We start from the raw sequence: 18,149 nt of genomic DNA, 5'->3' as shown, positions 1-18,149 counted from the left end.
CTATTGACACACGTTTTCATGTATTTGTTCTAAGTATTTTCTAATGGATGTCTAAAGGTATTTTAGTTAGAAGCTTTGATGTGTTATTTAATTCCAAGTCAGTTGGATATACTATATTCCGCTGCCAAACCTTAACTCTGATGATGTTATAGTAAAGTCACGTGGAAATTGAAAAAGGCGGGGCGTTACAGAAGGTCACTAATGGACTAAGTAAAAAAAAAAAAGTGTTGTGACTTAAGATGAGTGTATTAGATGAGGGTGGCTAGGCCCTAGTAAGATAAGGTTTAACTTTTGACAAATCAAATAATAAATTTTCTCTTTTTAGAAAATTTAGTTGTTTTAAACCATATATGTAAACATGTTGCCTTATTGAGAAAGCTTTCACACAACATGCATGGCATGAGTTGAGTAAATTGTTTAAAATTTCATATTTCCAGAGAACTTTTTAGCTCATAAATTACTTGACTCTCAATTATATGTTTGCATATTTTTTATTTGCTATTTGACCGGTTTATCAGTTTTAAATACATGCGTGCTTTGGAGTTAACATTGGGAAAAATTCTTTTTCTGTATTTTTCTCCAAAATTTCAAGTTTCTGTGTGAAGCGCCCAGACGGCTGAGTCTCTCTTCTAGACATGCTATTCGTCATGTTTTTCAACATAGCACAGCTGTTTAATGTGTCAGTTTTTGTTTAAATTGCCCCTTTCTTTCATTGGCTTGTTTTTACTGTGTCAGTTTCTCTTGGATAAGTGGATTTTACATTAAGTGGGAGAATTTTTTTAAAAAATAAAAATAAAAATTCAATTTTGCATATCATGTGTTATACTGTTCATGATGTTGCATTTCATGCATGGGTCATTGTTTTGGTTTCTTACTGGACACTTTTTCTTTTTTTTTGTACGCTTTGTCATTTCGTGACAAAAATGGGTAGAAGAAGTAATTACCACTTTGATAGGGGGAGTAATTATTTTGATACTTCTTGATGCTGTGAATGATTAACATAGTTATGATAATGTGTTTATTGAATATATATTCAATGATTCATCTTTATGTTAATCAGAATTACTTCTGAAAATAATTATTGACTTCTAATTTAACCAAGTGTGTGTGTTTGTGTGCAAACAAATATAATAAATGTGGAATTTAAATAAGACAAGATATTTGTTATGAAGTGGAAACTCTGTGAAGAGAAAAACTACTCCGGGGCAATCAAACCTAGGAAATCCACTATCCAAAAACAAAGCTAGTTACAAGACACTCGTACTCACTTACCCTTATACAGTAGTCATACCTCTAACTCTGACGTGTAACCCAACATGAACGCTTCCCAACCAAATCTTCCACCTGAAGGGGTTTTTGATGGATTCCTTTATCTTAGGGCCGACCCCTAAGATAGAATTCACACGAACGACTGAACACACACTGGCAACGGCTTGAGAGCTAGCGGATCTTCGATTCTCCCTAAACACCCTCTCAAACCACTGTCGAATTCTGTACAAAACACTAGCCTAGAGCCCCCTATTTATAGGCTTAAAGAGACCTCAAAAACTGCTGAGATTCGGAATCTGGCTAGCGAGCGTCTGGACGGAAGTTAGCCACGTCCGGACGGTTTTCTGCGATATCCTTTCAAAAACAGCGTAATTCTATCTTTATCGGGTTCACGTCCGAACGGCTTGATCGAGCGTCTGGACGGTCTTCGCTAAAATCCTTTCTGCGTTCGAACGGAACTCTGGAATATTCTGAAATACTGGACATCGTCCGGACGTGTTGCCACATCATCCGGACGGCTTGCAGAGACTTCCCAAACAGTGTCGACTTCTGAAATCCAACTCCTTGTTGAATACTGATTGACCTGGCGTCCGGACGGTGTTGCTTTGACGTCCAGACGTCTTCAATGTTTATCTGCTGGACGCCTTCAAAGGCCCATCCGGACGGTTGCACAGGAACCGGTTGTTTTTGTCTTGGATTTTGCAAGGACTCTTCATGGACATCTTTAAAAAGCTTGTGATCAGTTATTGTCTTTGATTTGATCATTGTCTGAATACATGAAGATTCTGAATTGAAAACGACCATCCTGTTAAAACGCAATCATTACATAAAGTGTTTTTGTTTTATCCAGAATGTAGACAATATAAAATACTAACAAACTCCCCATTTGGCCATTTTGGGATAAAAACACTTGACCAGTTTGGAAACACATTCCCGGTCGAAATACCAAATACAACCAAAAAATACTCCCCCTTTTTGTCACACAATGACAAAGGGTAAACAGAGTATTAATTAAAACCATAACCAAAAACAAAAATAGGAGAAAAGAACAAGGTTAGGTCGTCAACGAGAAATCAGCACACGCATGGATCTAAACCTGTGAAAACAGTCAGAGAGCTGGTCAAAAATATGCAAGCATATAGAAAAGAGTTAAATAATCTATGAGCAAAAATTTTCTACAGACAGAACTTTTTCAACAATAAACTTAACTCATGCAATGTATGTGTGTGTGTGAAAGCTTTCTCAATAAGGTATGAAGTTCACTGATATGACGTAAAACACTTGAATTTTCTAAACAAGAGAGAAAATCAATGTTAGATCAGTCAAAAGTCAAACCTTATTATGCTAGGGCTTAGTTACCTTCATTTGATACACTCCCCCTAAGCTGCAACACTTTTCTTTTACTATATCCTTTAGTGACCGTCTATTTCTGCAATAATGTGATCACTGACTGTTTCTTTAAGGACAAGATCAAGAACAAATTTAGCATAAGCAGTGGATCTTTTTATTTATCCATTTTTATTCAGTTTTGAATGCCTTTTATCACCTGGTGTTGCAACCTAGAAAGAATGCCAGAATTTATGGGTTCTAGGTTCAACTAGCGAGTTGATCAATTTGACCATCTTAGTAAAAAAAAATATCTCTCATTAGAATTTCCAAAAGCTAAAAAGTCAAAGGAGAGACAACCATACCTTAAGGGAGCCTTGGATAGTGCACATTTTTCATCGCAAGAGAAAAGTAACTATCTAGTATGGATGCCACTGGGAAACTTCGCAGATATCACAAAAAAAAAAAAACTCTCAGTTATATAAAGGCAAATGAATAAATGCATCAGACATTGTGACATCAATTAAACACACATAAGATATCTGGAAACTTATATAATGGACAACAAAGTTCTACATCCTTTATTCCATACCCCATTTTTTTTTCATTTTAAAAACATGCTTCACAATAAAAAGGATAGAAATGATCAAGCATGTAAGGTAGAAACAAACCTGACCTCAGGGAGAGAGGTTTGAGAGTAACAAGATAGAAAAGTAGCCGCTCGACGTGCTTTTACTATCATCCCTATTTAATACCTACAGAATTTCCTCAAGACAAACCAAGAGAGAATATAGGGATAGAAAAGATGGTTCCATAACAACATGCAAAGTTTTTATAAGATGATAAAATAAAGTAAACTATGCAAGTGTACCTGTCATGCTCTAGGTTTAGGAACAAAAATCCTAGGCATGTGTGACCTTACCTACTAGGTAGGTCTGCTCCCCCTAGGGGAGTGGGTGTCCTCGTCCTTGTCCTGTCCTTCTTTCTTAAGCTGTAGTGTCAGAAATATGACCAGATCTTGCATGAAAGAACTGGCGGAAGATGTTCCTTCACTGGAGATTTCCCTTCCTGCAGTCTTTTTGGGGACCCAAGTCTTTTTCGCTTGAGTAGGCTTCTACAGCTGCTGAAGCTTTGGAACATGATTTATGGGCGAAGATCTATGATGCTTGGGAGGCTTAGGTGGACGATACCTTGGTCTGATATGACTGCTAACTCCACATTGGTGACACATGGGAGTTTTAGGAGTCAGCCATTTTTTCTTCTGCTGAACTTGCCAATGTGGGCAATTTGGTCTGATGTGCCCTAGCTCGCCATAGTGATGGCATATGGGAGGCTTTCTCCTGATAGGAAGCTTGACCAGATGCTGAGGGTTGAAAGGAACTTCTCCTTCCATAACCACTTTTCCCTTATCCATTCTTGGAGGTGGAGATTCGAGAATAACAGGCCTCACGAAAATGGTCTTGGAGGTAGACGAAGTATCAGAAATAGAAGTAGGAACATACCTGAGTCCTGTCTTGTCAGTCGGGCACTTCTAAATGGAGAGCATGTGAGTGCGCTTCTCGTCTGAGACTCTTTCTAGTTGTAACTGTGTCTCCAAGCAACCTTCCGGACGTGTGGTGTTCTCGTTCGGACACTCATCAGTTAGCAACATCCGTCTGGACAACGAGAACTTTCCATCCGGACGCCCATCAGTGTCTAGAAACTTCGAACTGTTCAAGATTGCATCCGTCCGGACGTAATGGCAAATCGTCCGGATGCTATTAAGAGTTCGAGAAGAATCTAGTGTTCAAGTGCATCCGTCCGGACGACGTGGCAATACCATCCAAACGCCATTCAGAGTTCAACAAGCAATAGGGTTTCTGTCTCAGACACAAATATGGGAAGACAACTACAAACCGTCCGGATGATGTAGTGTTCCCGTCCGGACGCGGCCTTGATATGGAAGCTTTCAACGCTATTTTGGAAAGGCAGTTGCAATTGATCGTCCGGAAGTTCGGTCAAGCCATCCGAACGTCCTCTAGTATTTTGATCATAATTTTCTGCTCAAATATCAGATTGAGATGAAATTGGCGTCATTGGAAAGCTAATGAAAAGATATACAATCTTACTATTTGGATGGCCAATAGAAACGTCTGGACGCGTGCCCATAACCGTCCAGACGCATTTCAGTCTTCTAGGAAGATTTCTGCGTATGTCTCAGTGTTTTTATCATAACTCTCTGGTCGAGTATTGGATTGAGATGGAATTGGTGTCATTGGAAAGCTAAGAAAAAATCCTACAACTTGTATGTCTGGAAGACATTTGGACGGCCCACCATCCGGATGGAAAGAGAGTAGCGTCCGGACGGCCTCCAGGATTGCGTTGTTTCTGAAAAGATAACGCAAAAATCCGTTCGGACAGGGCTAAATTTCGCCCGAACGGTCGGCAGTCAGAGTCCATTTCTCAGCAGATTTAAGGTCTCTTAAAGCCTATAAATAGGGGGCTCTAGGTCTGTGTTTTTGTTCGGTGGTGAATTCCATAGGGCTTTGAGAGGGTGTTTATGGAGAATTGAAGATCTGATAGCTCTCAAGCCGTTGCCAGTGTGTGTTCAAGTGTTCGTGTGAAGTCTATCTTAGGAGTCGGTCTTAAGGTAAAGGAATCCATCAAAAACCCCTTCAGGTGGAAGATCTGGTTGGGAAGCGTTCGTGTTGGGTTACACGTCAGAGTTAAAGGTATTACTACTGCATAGGGTTATGTGAGTACGAGTGTCTTGTAACTAGCTTTGTTTTTGGATAGTGGATTTCCTGAGTTTGGCTGCCGGAGTGGTTTTTTCTCTTTATTGAGTTTCCACTTCGTAACAAATATCTTGTCTTATTTAAATTCCGCATTTAAGATATTTGTTTGCACACAAACACACACACTTGGTTTGTTTTAGAAGTCAATAAATTATTTTCAATTGGTATCAGAGCAGGTTACACTTGTGTTTTAGATTTATTTCTTAAGTGTGATCCATGACTTCTTCTAACATAAATCTTCCTGAGTTCTGTGAAGATGATTTTTATGATTTCTCTAAAGATACCCTTTTGACAGGTAAACTCTTTAGGAAATCAAATAAAGAACTCAAGAAGATTAAGCAAGAAAAAGAGTCTTTGATTTTACAATTATCTGAATCACATGTTTTGATTGACTCTTTGAAATCTGAGAATACCATGCTTTTTTATACTATTGATGGACTAGAGAATAAATTAAAAGAATTAGAGGATCTCTTGAAAAAAGTCTCTAGTAATAATTTGAAAAGCATGCTTTGTATTCATACAGATATTTCTAACAAGCCTGATTTAATTCTTAATGATTTAAGTACTTCTACTTCACATGCTTCTGATTCTGAATTAGATTCTATTGATATTAAGCATGTGATAGAAGATACACCTTGTTTAGATAATTCTTGCTTAACTAATCATGTAATGCCTAACTCCAAGAAATCAGGAATACAAGATAAGTTTATTCCTAAGTGTCATAATTGTGGAAAGATTGGTCATATTAGGCCAAATTGTTATTTGCTGAAATCCCATAGGCCTTGGATTAAGCAGGATGCTCTGAGGAAAAGTAAAGTTGAAGATTGTTCCTCATCAAAATATGTCCATTCGCATAGGAGACATATAAAAGGTAAGGGCAATATTGTTTGTAAGAATGCTAACCATATTTCTGCAGAGAAAGTCAAGCAACATTCCAACAAAAGAAGCATGCCCACCTGTCATCACTACGGCATCACCGGTCACATCCGACCCAAATGTCCACATCTTCAGGCATAGAAGTCGAAGGTTCAGAAGGAGCTGCCAACAAGAGCTACATCATGTACTCTACCTCCGACTACATTTCAAGCTCCACGATATCAGCAGCGACAACTGAAGTTTGTTCCTGCCAATCAGAGTGGCAAATCAAAGAATAACAAATCAAGGCGCTACAAGAGAAAGCCGCAGAAGCCCATTAGCAACCATGGCTATGAAGGGTTGCTGAGCCTAATGCAATGTATGCTAAGAAGAATGGACAACATGAACAAGACTTGCAAACCACCGCCACAGGTCAAGCAGGTATGGGTCAGGAATGATGAGACCATTCACCCCTTGAGGGGGAGTGGACTCACCTAGTAGACATGAAGTCTTACCATGCCTAGGATTTTGGTTCCTAAATCCTAGTACATGTCAGGTATGTTTTGCATTACATCACATGTCATATCCTATTCATGACTTGCATTCTATTTGAGGAACCATTTATTCTATCCCCATATTTTATCTTGTCTTGAGAAACTTCTGCAGATATTTTTTTGGAGATAACAGTTAAAGCACATCGGGCGGCTACTTTTCTGTCTTGGTATTTCTAAACCTCTCTCCCTGAGGACAAGTTTGATTTTACCTTACATGCTGGAATTAGATGTTATTTCATTTTCCATAAGCATGTCCTTGTTTTTTGTTGTTTTTTTGTTTCCAACAAAAAAAAAATGGGCGAGAAGATGCAGAATTTTATTTTTTTATATATAGCTTTTCAGATATTGTATGTGTGTTTTTGCCTAATATCTCAGTTCATTGTGCATTAATTGAATATGTTTATATATGATTGAGAGAGTATGTCTGATATCTGCTAAGTTTTCTTGTGCATCTTAATACTAGATATTTGCTTTTCTCATGCGATGAAAAATTGTGTATTATCCAAAGCTCCCCTAAGGTACATTTTTTCTCTCTGACTTTTAGCTTCTGGAAATTCTAATGAGAGAGATTTTTTTTTCTAAGATGGTCAAATTGACCAACTCACTAGTTGAACCTAGAACCCATAAATTCTGGCATTCTTTATAGGTTGCAGCACTAAGTGATAAAAAGCATTCAAAACTAAAATGAAAAATGGATAAATAAAAAGATCCACTGCTTTTGTGCTATAAATCTGTTCTTAAACTTGTCCCTATAAAAACAGTCAGTGACCAAAGCATTGCAGAAATAGATGGTCACTAAAAGACGAAGTAAAAGAAAAGTGTTGCAGCTTAGGGGGAGTGTATTAGATGAGGGTGGCTAGGCCCTAGTAAAATAAGGTTTGACTTTTGACTGCTCTAACATTGATTTTCTCTCTTATTTAGAAAATCTGGTTGCTTTAAATCATATCAGTAAACTTCATACCTTATTAAGAAAGCTTTCATACACACACACATTTCTATTTGCAGGAAATTTTTGTGCTTATTGACTCTTAACTCTCAATTATATCTTGGTATATTTTTGAAATGCTATTTGATTTTTATATCAGTTATTTATACATGCGTGTTCTGAAGCTAACGTTAGGAAATTTTTGTTCTGCATATTTCCCTCTACTTTTCAGCTTCTAATGTGAAGCGTCCGGACGGACATGTTCTTGTGTCTGGACGTGCTTGGCTCTGTCGATCTCTTATCTGACAGCATGCCGTCCGGACAAGTATGTACCACTTCCGGACGCGAGTTTTTTGCTTTCTCTGCTAAACACACACACACTACTTTTTGTCTGTTCTATCATGTTGTGTTGTGTGTGTTTTCTCTCGGACTGATCCCGAGATTTTGGTATTCTCTGCACATCTTTCTCATTCCAAGGTATTCCTTTAACTTTCCTTATTATCTTAAGCTTTGGTTCTTTTTAGAATATTGGAATCTTTAAGTGATTATGATTTGAGAGATTGTGCATGAATATCTTCTTTTGTCTTTTATACTGGATGGATATTACTAATCTGTGTCTTTTGGATTGCTATATTTACTTTCATATTTCTTTATGCATCCAATTGATAGCCATCATAATCCCACCTTCTTTTTAAAACTAACAGGATCTAATATTTTCTTGTGGTGTTATTTTTAGATAGATTTTTGTTTAAATATTTTTAGGAATATGTTGTCCAGTGGCTTCCAGCATAGTGTCAGATAGAGGGCTCCTTGGAAAATAGACCAATGTTGAAATCATATGTTCCAGTGATCTCGACTTTTAGATGAGCTCATTCCCCCGCTCATACAAAGTCTTCCGTAACTTCTTCCTCTAGATCTGCACCAACTAGAAATTCAGTGGTGAATCTTCTTTATCGTCTTGCAGACCACTTGTTTAGAGGATTTCATTCTGTGGATGATCAATTTCGGGCTCGAAGCCTCAAGTGACTAAAACTTTTTAATTTATGTTTCCCGGCTTCAAGAGCTAGAAGTCGAAGTGTTTCAAATCTAGCTTTTTATACAGTTTTCTCTCCGTTACTTGATTTCAGTGGATCAACAGGATTTGGTACTTGGAGGATTTTTGTTCCTCTCTTTTGGGCCACTTGCAGACTCTTCTCTAGTTTCCTATTGTTTTGGATTTTAGAATGTTTTTGTCTGTGGATTTTAGATACTCTATTTTCCCTTGTTCTGTTGAGATATCAAGGGGGTGTATTTTAATATTGTGGTCTGTCTATACTATGTTTACCCTTTGAGACAAAAAGGGGGAGTATATGTTAGTTTTTGACCGGTAATGTATTTTTAACCGGTCTAGTGATTTTGTGTCCCAGAATAGCCAAATGGGGAGTTTGTTAGTATTTTAATTGGCTACATTCTGTTGAAAAAATCACTATTATGTAATGTTGCTGCTTTCACAAGGATGCCGTATATTTCAGAGTCTTCAGATATTCAGAGTCTTCAGATATTCAGAGTTTATTTCTCTGATGTGGAAGTAGCTGTTTTATGACAAGTTGCAAGTGTTACAAGTTTCATGAAGGCTATTTCAGTGTTCAATGAAGATACTATGTAGATTCCAACTCAGAGAAGTCGGATCCCAAGCAACCGTCTGGACGATGTGGTGTTCCCGTCCAGACGCTCATTAGTTAGCACGACGAGAACTTTCCGTCCGGACGCCCATCAGTGTCTAAAAACTTCGAACTGTTCAAGATTGCATCCGTCCGAACATAATGGCAAATCGTCCGGACAATATTAAGAGTTCGAGAAGAATCCAGTGTTCAAGTACATCCGTCCGGACGACGTGGCCATATCGTCCGAACAACATTTAGAGTTCGACAAGCAATAGGGTTTCTTCTCAGACACAGATATGGGAAGACAGCTGCAAACCGTCCGAACGATGTGGTGTTCCCGTCCGGACGCTATCCTCGGTAAGGCAAGTCGTACAGCAGAAGTGCAACCGTCCGGATACTAGGGCAACACCGTCCAGACGCGGCCTTGATATGGAAGCTTTCGGCGCTATTTTGGAAAGGCGGTTGCAGTTGATCGTCCGGACGCTCGGTCAAGCCGTCCGAACGCCCTCTAGTATTTCGATCATAACTTTCTGCTCAAATATCGGATTGGGATGAAATTGGCATCATTGGTAAGCTAATGAAAAGATATACAACCTGACTATTCGGATGACCAAGAGAAACGTCCAGATGTACACCCAAAATAGTCCAGACGCATTTCAGGCTTCTAGGAAGATTTTCGCGCACGTCTCAGTGTTTTTATCATAACTCTCTGCTTGAGTATCAGATTGAGATGAAATTGGTGTCGTGGAAAGCTAAGAAAAAATCCTACAACTTGTATGTCTAGATGACGTCCGGACAGCCCACCGCCCAGAAGGAAAGAGAGTAGCGTCTGGACAGCCTCCAGGATTGCGTTGTTTCTGAAAAGATAACGCAGAAATCCGTCCGGACGGGGCTAAATTCCGTCCGGACAGTCGGCAGTCAGAGTCCGTTTCTCAGCAGATTTAAGTCTCTTAAAGCCTATAAATAGGGGGCTCTAAGTCTGTGTTTTTATACAGAATTCGGTGGTGAATTCCATAGGGCTTTGAGAGGGTGTTTAGGGAGAATTGAAGATCTGCTAGCTCTCAAGCCGTTGCCAGTGTGTGTTCAAGTGTTCGTGTGAAGTCTATCTTAGGGGTCGGCCCTAAGGTAAAAGAATCCATAAAAAACCCCTTCAGGTGGAAGATCTGGTTGGGAAGCAGGGTTACACGTCAGAGTTAAAGGTATGACTACTACATAGGGTTATGTGAGTACGAGTGTCTTGTAACTAGCTTTGTTTTTAGATAGTGGATCTCCTGAGTTTGGCTGCTCTGGAGTGGTTTTTTCTCTTCATAGAGTTTCCACTTCGTAACAAATATCTTGTCTTATTTAAATTCCGCATTTAAAAATATTTATTTGCACACAAACACACACACTTGGTTTGTTTTAGAAGTCAATAAATTATTTTTAGTTGTATCAAAGTGAATTCAGAGATCTTAGGATATGCCAAAAAAAAAAAATAGTCCTTGAAGTCAAATTTCATTAAAACATTTGACGGATTTCATTAGGTATCACGACAGCATCAATAAAATAACGACGTGTGTGACTCTAAATAAGAAATATAAATATATTAAGAATATACATTTGCAAAAATTTTAAAAAAAAACTAAAAAAATTATTTTTTAAAAAAATATATAACTTTAATAAATGTTTTTTAATATATTTATATTTTTTTTAATAAGAGTAACACATGTCATCATTTTATTGGTGCTGATGTCAACACTAATGGAATACGTCAAGTGTTTTGACGAAATTTAACTGCAATAATTAAATTATTATTTTGGCCTACCATGAAGACCTCTGATTTATTTTTTATTCCGCATGGAGTGATTTGTAATTTAGGCTAACTACATGGACCGAATTTACATTTTTCTTTTTTCTTTTTCTTTTTCTTTTTTTTTTTTTTAAAAAAAATAGTTTAGTATAGTCTTTTTGACATGCCTTGATAGTTTGATTCTCACTTTAACACACTAGTCACTTTATGGGACTATTTTAAGGAAAAATTACATTTAAGCCCTCCAAACTACCAGCCGTTTTGGAAGTAGCCCCAAAATTACCAATCCTCGCATTCTGACCCCCAAAACTACCAAAAAGTGTCAAAAAAGACCCTATTCATCAAAATATTCCTATAATACCATTGCCACGTGTCATTTTTTCAATTAAAAAATAATAAAATTTTAAACAATTTTAAAATCAAACAATATATATATATATATATACCCCCAAGGGCCATGAGGGTGGTTCGGTCACCCCCAAACCGGCCTTAGCCACCCCCTTGGCCAAAATGCCACCCCTTTATTTTATTTTTTTCATATTTTAAATTTTTCCTTGTTTTTTAAAATTGTTTTAAATTTTATTATTTTTTAATTAAAAAATGACACGTTGCAAGTGTATTATGGGAATATTTCGATAAATTGAGTCTTTTTGACACTTTTTGGGAGTTTGGGAGGTCATAGTGCGAGGGTTGGTATTTTGATGAGTTACTTTTAAAACAGCTGATAATTTAGTGTACTTACATATAATTTTTTCTTATTTTAGAAACAACTATTAGTTTAAACAACTTTTTAATATTTTTCCCTTAAACTTACCTTATTTTATGATTATTATAGTAAAATATATATGCTTTAGTAGAGGAATTGTATCATCAGCTTTCTACTCTCCTTATACAGAGCTTTCATGCTCTAGTTTGTTTTCATGTTATGAATGAAATCAATCTTTATTTTGTATATATATGCTCTGAACATATCATAAATATATAGTTATTAATGCATGTAGATTTGTGAGACCCAATAAATTAGATTTTGTTTTTAGTTTTTTTTTATGTTATGAATGAATCGGCCTTCTTTTATATATATATATATTATTCTGAACATATCATATAATATATAGTTATTAATGCATGTAGATTTGTGGGGCCCAATAAATTAGATTTTGTTTTGACCCATTATTCCTCTAAGCTACATGTCGGTACCATGTTTCCGCGTTACAGTTGTCGACTTTCGATGTAACAATTTTGCATTGAAAATTGAAAATATGATTTTTCTCGAAATATTCTGCTCTTTTTGTTTTATCAAATTCATCAATCAGCTTGATCCTTTTTTTTTTTTTTTTTTGGCTGAATCAATCAGCTTGATCTTGACGTCACACAATTGGCTGCTTTTAAAATTCTTCTTCAGCATCCGAGGCCGAGCCCTCTCTTCTTGTCTTTCGTTCAACTCTTTCGCACTAATCGAGTGAACAAATTTATGATGGTTACCCAAGTTTTTTATTTACCGATAGAATTTTCTTATAAATTGATTTGTATAATATTTTTTTATAAATCAGTTTTTAATTTCTTAAAAGGATATGTCTTTAGCATGTAAATTTTTTTTTTTTTTTAATAACACGTCAAATCACATACTTTTTAAATAACTTAAAAATACGTATCATTTTTACAAATTAATTTGTATAGGCATCTTACAATTCAATTTATAAAAATGTGTATCCATAAAGCTTATTATTACACTGTTTTACAATCCATCAAAGATTTGGTTTTAATAGCGGGTTTGCTTGAACTTTATAAATTTCCTCTAAAATCTTAGAGAGAGAATGTCTACCTTCTCTATACAAACCACTACTCTTCTTCCTACACCAAAAGTCATGGGAGGAAAGCCAAAAGCTTCCAGCTTCCCACCCCCATTTTCTCTTCCTTTTTCCTTCTCTTTTCCGTTTATTTTTTGTTGCTTACACTTCTTATGAGGTTCCTATCATGCTAGAACTCTTTTTAGCCATATCCGCTTCATTAGAGGCAATTTATTTGCTTTTTATGCTTTCCTACTCCACAACACAATGTTCGCCGGCTTTCATCATCTTCCTCCATCTTGTTTTTTAGATAGGTTGTAGAATCAAAATCTTTGGATATAGATTAACACTCCTCCGTCCAATATTGCACGACACGTGCCTCACTAGTGGGTTCGCCGACGTCTTCTACTTCTATCGACGATCGTCGTGTCTTCATTTGCCGCACACGCATCAAAGCATGACTTGCACGTGCCAAGGAGTTTGTCTCCCTTTCCAGGGCGTGGTGGCCACACCTCTCGATTTTCGGCGGTTCCCTGTGATACCCACTGACGAGAGGCTTTCTAGGGACAGCGCATGGCCTTCACGTGTCGCTTCGAGCAACCCCTAGTCACTCGACTCCGCCAAATTTGAGTTGTTGTTTATGGTACAGTATTTGTTTTACTTTTCTTTGTATTTTTTGGCTTTTCTATTTCTACAACTTCTTCATGTTTACCCCCGTCTCAATGTTTGAGCCATCAAGACTCTCTATACACCACAAACAACTTTAACTAATGGCCCAGATTATTGGCATCCGTGTCGAGAATCATTTGGTCCACATCTTCGGAAGCATTGTCATCACATACTTACATTTCTAATTTTTATTTTGGGTTACATAGCCTTGTTGTAATTTCCTTTCATGGTGTAATTTCTTTTCTTGTATCTAAAAAAAAAATATTTTTATTTTTTACTCTCATAAGTCTTATGCTCATTCTAGATGGAATCTTATATATCTCCAAATAAAAGGAAAACTATTAAACAACAATATCAATTGCCTCTTTTAGTTCATGACCTTGCCTTGACCATGGGTCTGTTGACCAACTACTAAGGCCAGCCATGAATCAGCAGACCTACTGATGAGTGCTAAATAGTATATTTAGACCTCTTAATTCACATTTGCTAAACCTTTACCTTTGTTATTTTTTAATTTTTTTGTTAGTTTTTGTATTTTGGTATTTTACAGATCATGGAGAGAAAACGGTAGTTTTAAAGTGAAAAATGCAAATTTTAGAAATCAAAATCGGATTGGATTAAATTTCAGGTTCTGCACAAGTTATAATATTTTGATCATAACTTTCATCTCAAGTATCAGATTAAAGTGAAATTAGTGTCGTTAGAAAGCTAATTCAAAATGCTACAAATCATTGTGAAATAAAATTTTCATAAGTGCCCCGCAATATAAGAACACAAATTTTCTTGTTTCTAGCGGCTGCAGACACCCCAAATCCTAGCATTATTTTCTCTTATTAGGGATTTTGAGGGGTAGATGTGCCATTTTGAAAATATGGCCTTAAACCCTAGCGTTCTTTTCTCTTATTAGGGTTTAGAGGGGTAGATGTGCCAGTTTATAAAAGTTAGATTTAACCTAATCTTTTGCCATAAACACCCCATGCTAGGCACCACTTAAGAATCACCCAACATTGTATATAGCAGCAGCTGGGTTTTTTGGCTTCTATTCTTTGTAAGTTTTTATTTTTATGTTCTTAATAAAATTTAGTATTTTCTTTTTAGTGATGAGTGGTTAAGTTTTCAACTAAGGTTGAGAATGAAACCCAACCTTTGATAATACTTTCATACTTGTTATTTTATCTTATGCAACTCTGATATTTATCAAATTATTGTTCAAGTCCAATATTCAATTAATTGATTTATGTCTTTTGATTGAATGATTATATATGAAAAAATTGGATATTCAATGTGTTTCAACCGATGGATACATCGAATGATGGTTGAAAGAAGATATCCATTGTGATTTGTTTGTTAAAACGGATACATTGGATAATTTGATTTCAATTAGGTATTCGTTGTGGAGTAATGCTACATATCACCCTTATATCCTCCTTTTGTCCCCCCAAAATTAATGTGGCTCTTAAAATCACCATTGAATTTATGATAGACTACTATTAAATTTTGATTCAATGGTAATTTTAAGAGCTACATCAATTATGGGAAGACAAAAGGTGGATACAAGGGTGATATGTAGAGTTACTCTTCGTTGTGATTTGTTATTAAGTTGGATTCATTGAATGATTTAATATAATTTTTACGCAACCTTGAACAATAAATATGTCTTAATTATTTATCGGGTGTATGAATAAAATATAAGAATGTGTTATTTGATATGGTGAGGTGGATTCTATAACCTTAGTGTTTTTTTTTTTATTGATTGCTTTTAATTCAATTTTTATTTAGTTTATTATTTTACATTATAAAATCCCAAAATTCGGAACTAGGTTAAGATAAAATTAGTTTAAATAGAAATCTATTTTCACAAAGCAATTCCCTGTGGATTCAACCTCGCACTTGCACATACGCTATATTGCAAACGATTCGTGCGCTTGCGAGTTAAATAAATTTGCACAACACCCACCGCTATAGAGCTACTTGGGGATATATATATTGGCAAGGTGCACAAGTTGACACATGGCAAGGTGTAGGGGTTGGGCCATGGTAAGGTTTTGTGCATGGGAGAGTAAACCGGGCTTAACTTTCTCTACGAGTTTCAGAATCGTGCAAATGACACTAATTCGGAAAGCTATTTTTTGATGCACACGTCATGTTGTTGTTTTCATGCCCAAAGTCTATCGTTTTCACCTTCAAAACTCTATTTTAAGTTATTTCCTGCCACTCTTCAGGAAATATTTGTTTTCTTTAGGGCGGTTACGATTTTGTTTTTCCTTAATCGCAAATATTTCTCTTCTTAACATCTTTCCACCAAAAATCTTAAATGAGTAATGCTACATAACACACTCCATCTTATTTTTATTACACAATGCTAAGAGAAATTTAAAGGTGGATTGGTAGTACTATGTCAGTATATTAGGATAGTGGTGGGATGAATCATGATAGAGTAGCATGTAAAAATTTGAAAAAATTGCACCATTGGACCTTGTAACTTGCCTAAATTACAAATTGCTCAGTCACCTCTGCGGGTGGTGCGTGGCCTCCCCTAGGGGCTGGGAATAGCCTAAGGGCCACCCCTAGATGCATTTCGGGGTGGCCTTTGGGCCAATCCTGGCCACCTCTAGGGGTGGCTGCCCAACCGGAAGCCACATCTTTTTTTCTTTTCAATTTTTTTTTTAAATCATAATTTTTTAAGTTTTATTTATTTATATTTTCAATAGATTGATATTTTTTTTATTATGATCAACATATGTCGCTATCGTATTGATGCTGACGTGACGCTTAACGGTATCTATCAAATTTTTTAACGAAATTTGACTATAGGGAGCGATTTGTAAATTAAGCCAACCACATGGATTTTTGAATTAATTTTGATACCAGAGAGAGTGATTTGTAATTTAGGCCAACCATAGGGACCAATGATTCAATTTTCCCTAAAAATTACTAGAATCGGTGAGACTTCATTGCTATCTTGCTAGAATTCCTATAGTTTCTATAGTATTGTTTTGTTTATGTTTCTCGGCTGCACCACATATATAGTGTTGCCATAAATCTAGTCTGGGCGTACATTGAGCTTGTTATGTTTTCTTTCGAATTGGTTGTACTGCTTATAATCAAGTGATTTCTTATTTTTAAAAATAATCTGTTGTCTATTAGTTGGCTATACTTGCTTTATGTCGTATAGTACAATTGCATGTTGTATGTTTTAAGGAATTACTCTTGTGGTTTCATGCTTTTAGGCCCTGTACTCCATGTTTCACTTGGCTTATATATGCATTTGGAATTAGAGAAATGAGGGACTTGGTGCTTGTTCAGCATGATCAGCACTTTTGGTGCGTGTTCTCTTGATCCAATTTCTCATATGTGGTTTGGAATTAGATGTTATGGTCCAGACATCGTTTATTCATGACATGTACGAAAAATGTGGTAGGATGGATTATGCAAAGAGGTTGTTTGACAGAATTTACTTCAAAAACCGTTGTGGCTTGGAATGCAATGATAGATGGCTTGAAAAAGATGCAAGATGCTGATCACTTGAACCAGCTTGATCAGTTAAGACTTGAGGGTGTGCTTCTCTTTGGGACATTTTAGACATCCAGATAATTTTGGAAATATTTTTAGGATGTTATAATTTGGACCAGCATTGGCTAATGACTCTTCATCATTTTGTAATTCATCTTTTTCGGTATCATGGCCTATGAATATATTCTAAGTATGATGCTGCCATGTACTTAAGCTTTGATATTTATCTCTAATTGTGTCGGTTTATTATTGTGGGTTTAATGTCATGATTTTATATATATATATATATATTTTTTTTCTTTTTCCCCGTTGGGTTGTGCTAGATGATGTTAAATTTACTTTTGAAATCACCCAATGGATGAATAAAGCACAAAAATTGAAAACAAAAATAAAATAAAATGTACAACACCCAAATGGTTTTGTATTTTCTTGCCAAGTGTAAAATGTTTTGAAAATAACTGTCCAAACACCTTAAGCACTTTTTCTGTTTCAAAAAACTATATCTGAAAATAGTTTGTCAAGCGCTTATTTAACAAAAAAATAGCAAAAAATAGTTTTATATTTTTATTTTTGAAAACAATTTGCAAAAATAAAAGCAGAAACCAATTGCCAGGCCACTTTTCTTAAAATTTTACTCATTATCCAGAATATTTCTAATCCAGCACAACGTCAATATTTATTATTTTATATTATTATCTTCAAATTGTATTTTCCTTCCGTTTATACTTTTTTCTGAATATTACAAGGTTAGAGGGTCACAGCAAAAGAAGAGAATGGCAGGAACTAGTCCCCAGTAAATTTCTCAGCCATTAAAACCAAATAATATAGAAGTTTCCAAGGTCATTACCAAAAAGTTTATTAAAGAAAGTAAAGAAAAGGAAAAAAAAAACCCATTAGCTGGATCAATAATGTCTCCGAAACCGACAATTTTTAAGCAATCACGTGCTAGAGTTCATGTCAGCATGCTAGGTAATGTCGGTCCAGTTTCTTTGACATTTTACGGGCTTGGAAATTTAAGAAAGGCAAGAAACGGTGAAAAGAAATC

This window comes from Alnus glutinosa, chromosome 14 (assembly GCF_958979055.1).
Source record: "Alnus glutinosa chromosome 14, dhAlnGlut1.1, whole genome shotgun sequence".
Taxonomy (NCBI): Eukaryota; Viridiplantae; Streptophyta; class Magnoliopsida; order Fagales; family Betulaceae; genus Alnus; species Alnus glutinosa.
Note: the sequence above shows the minus strand (reverse complement) of the source record.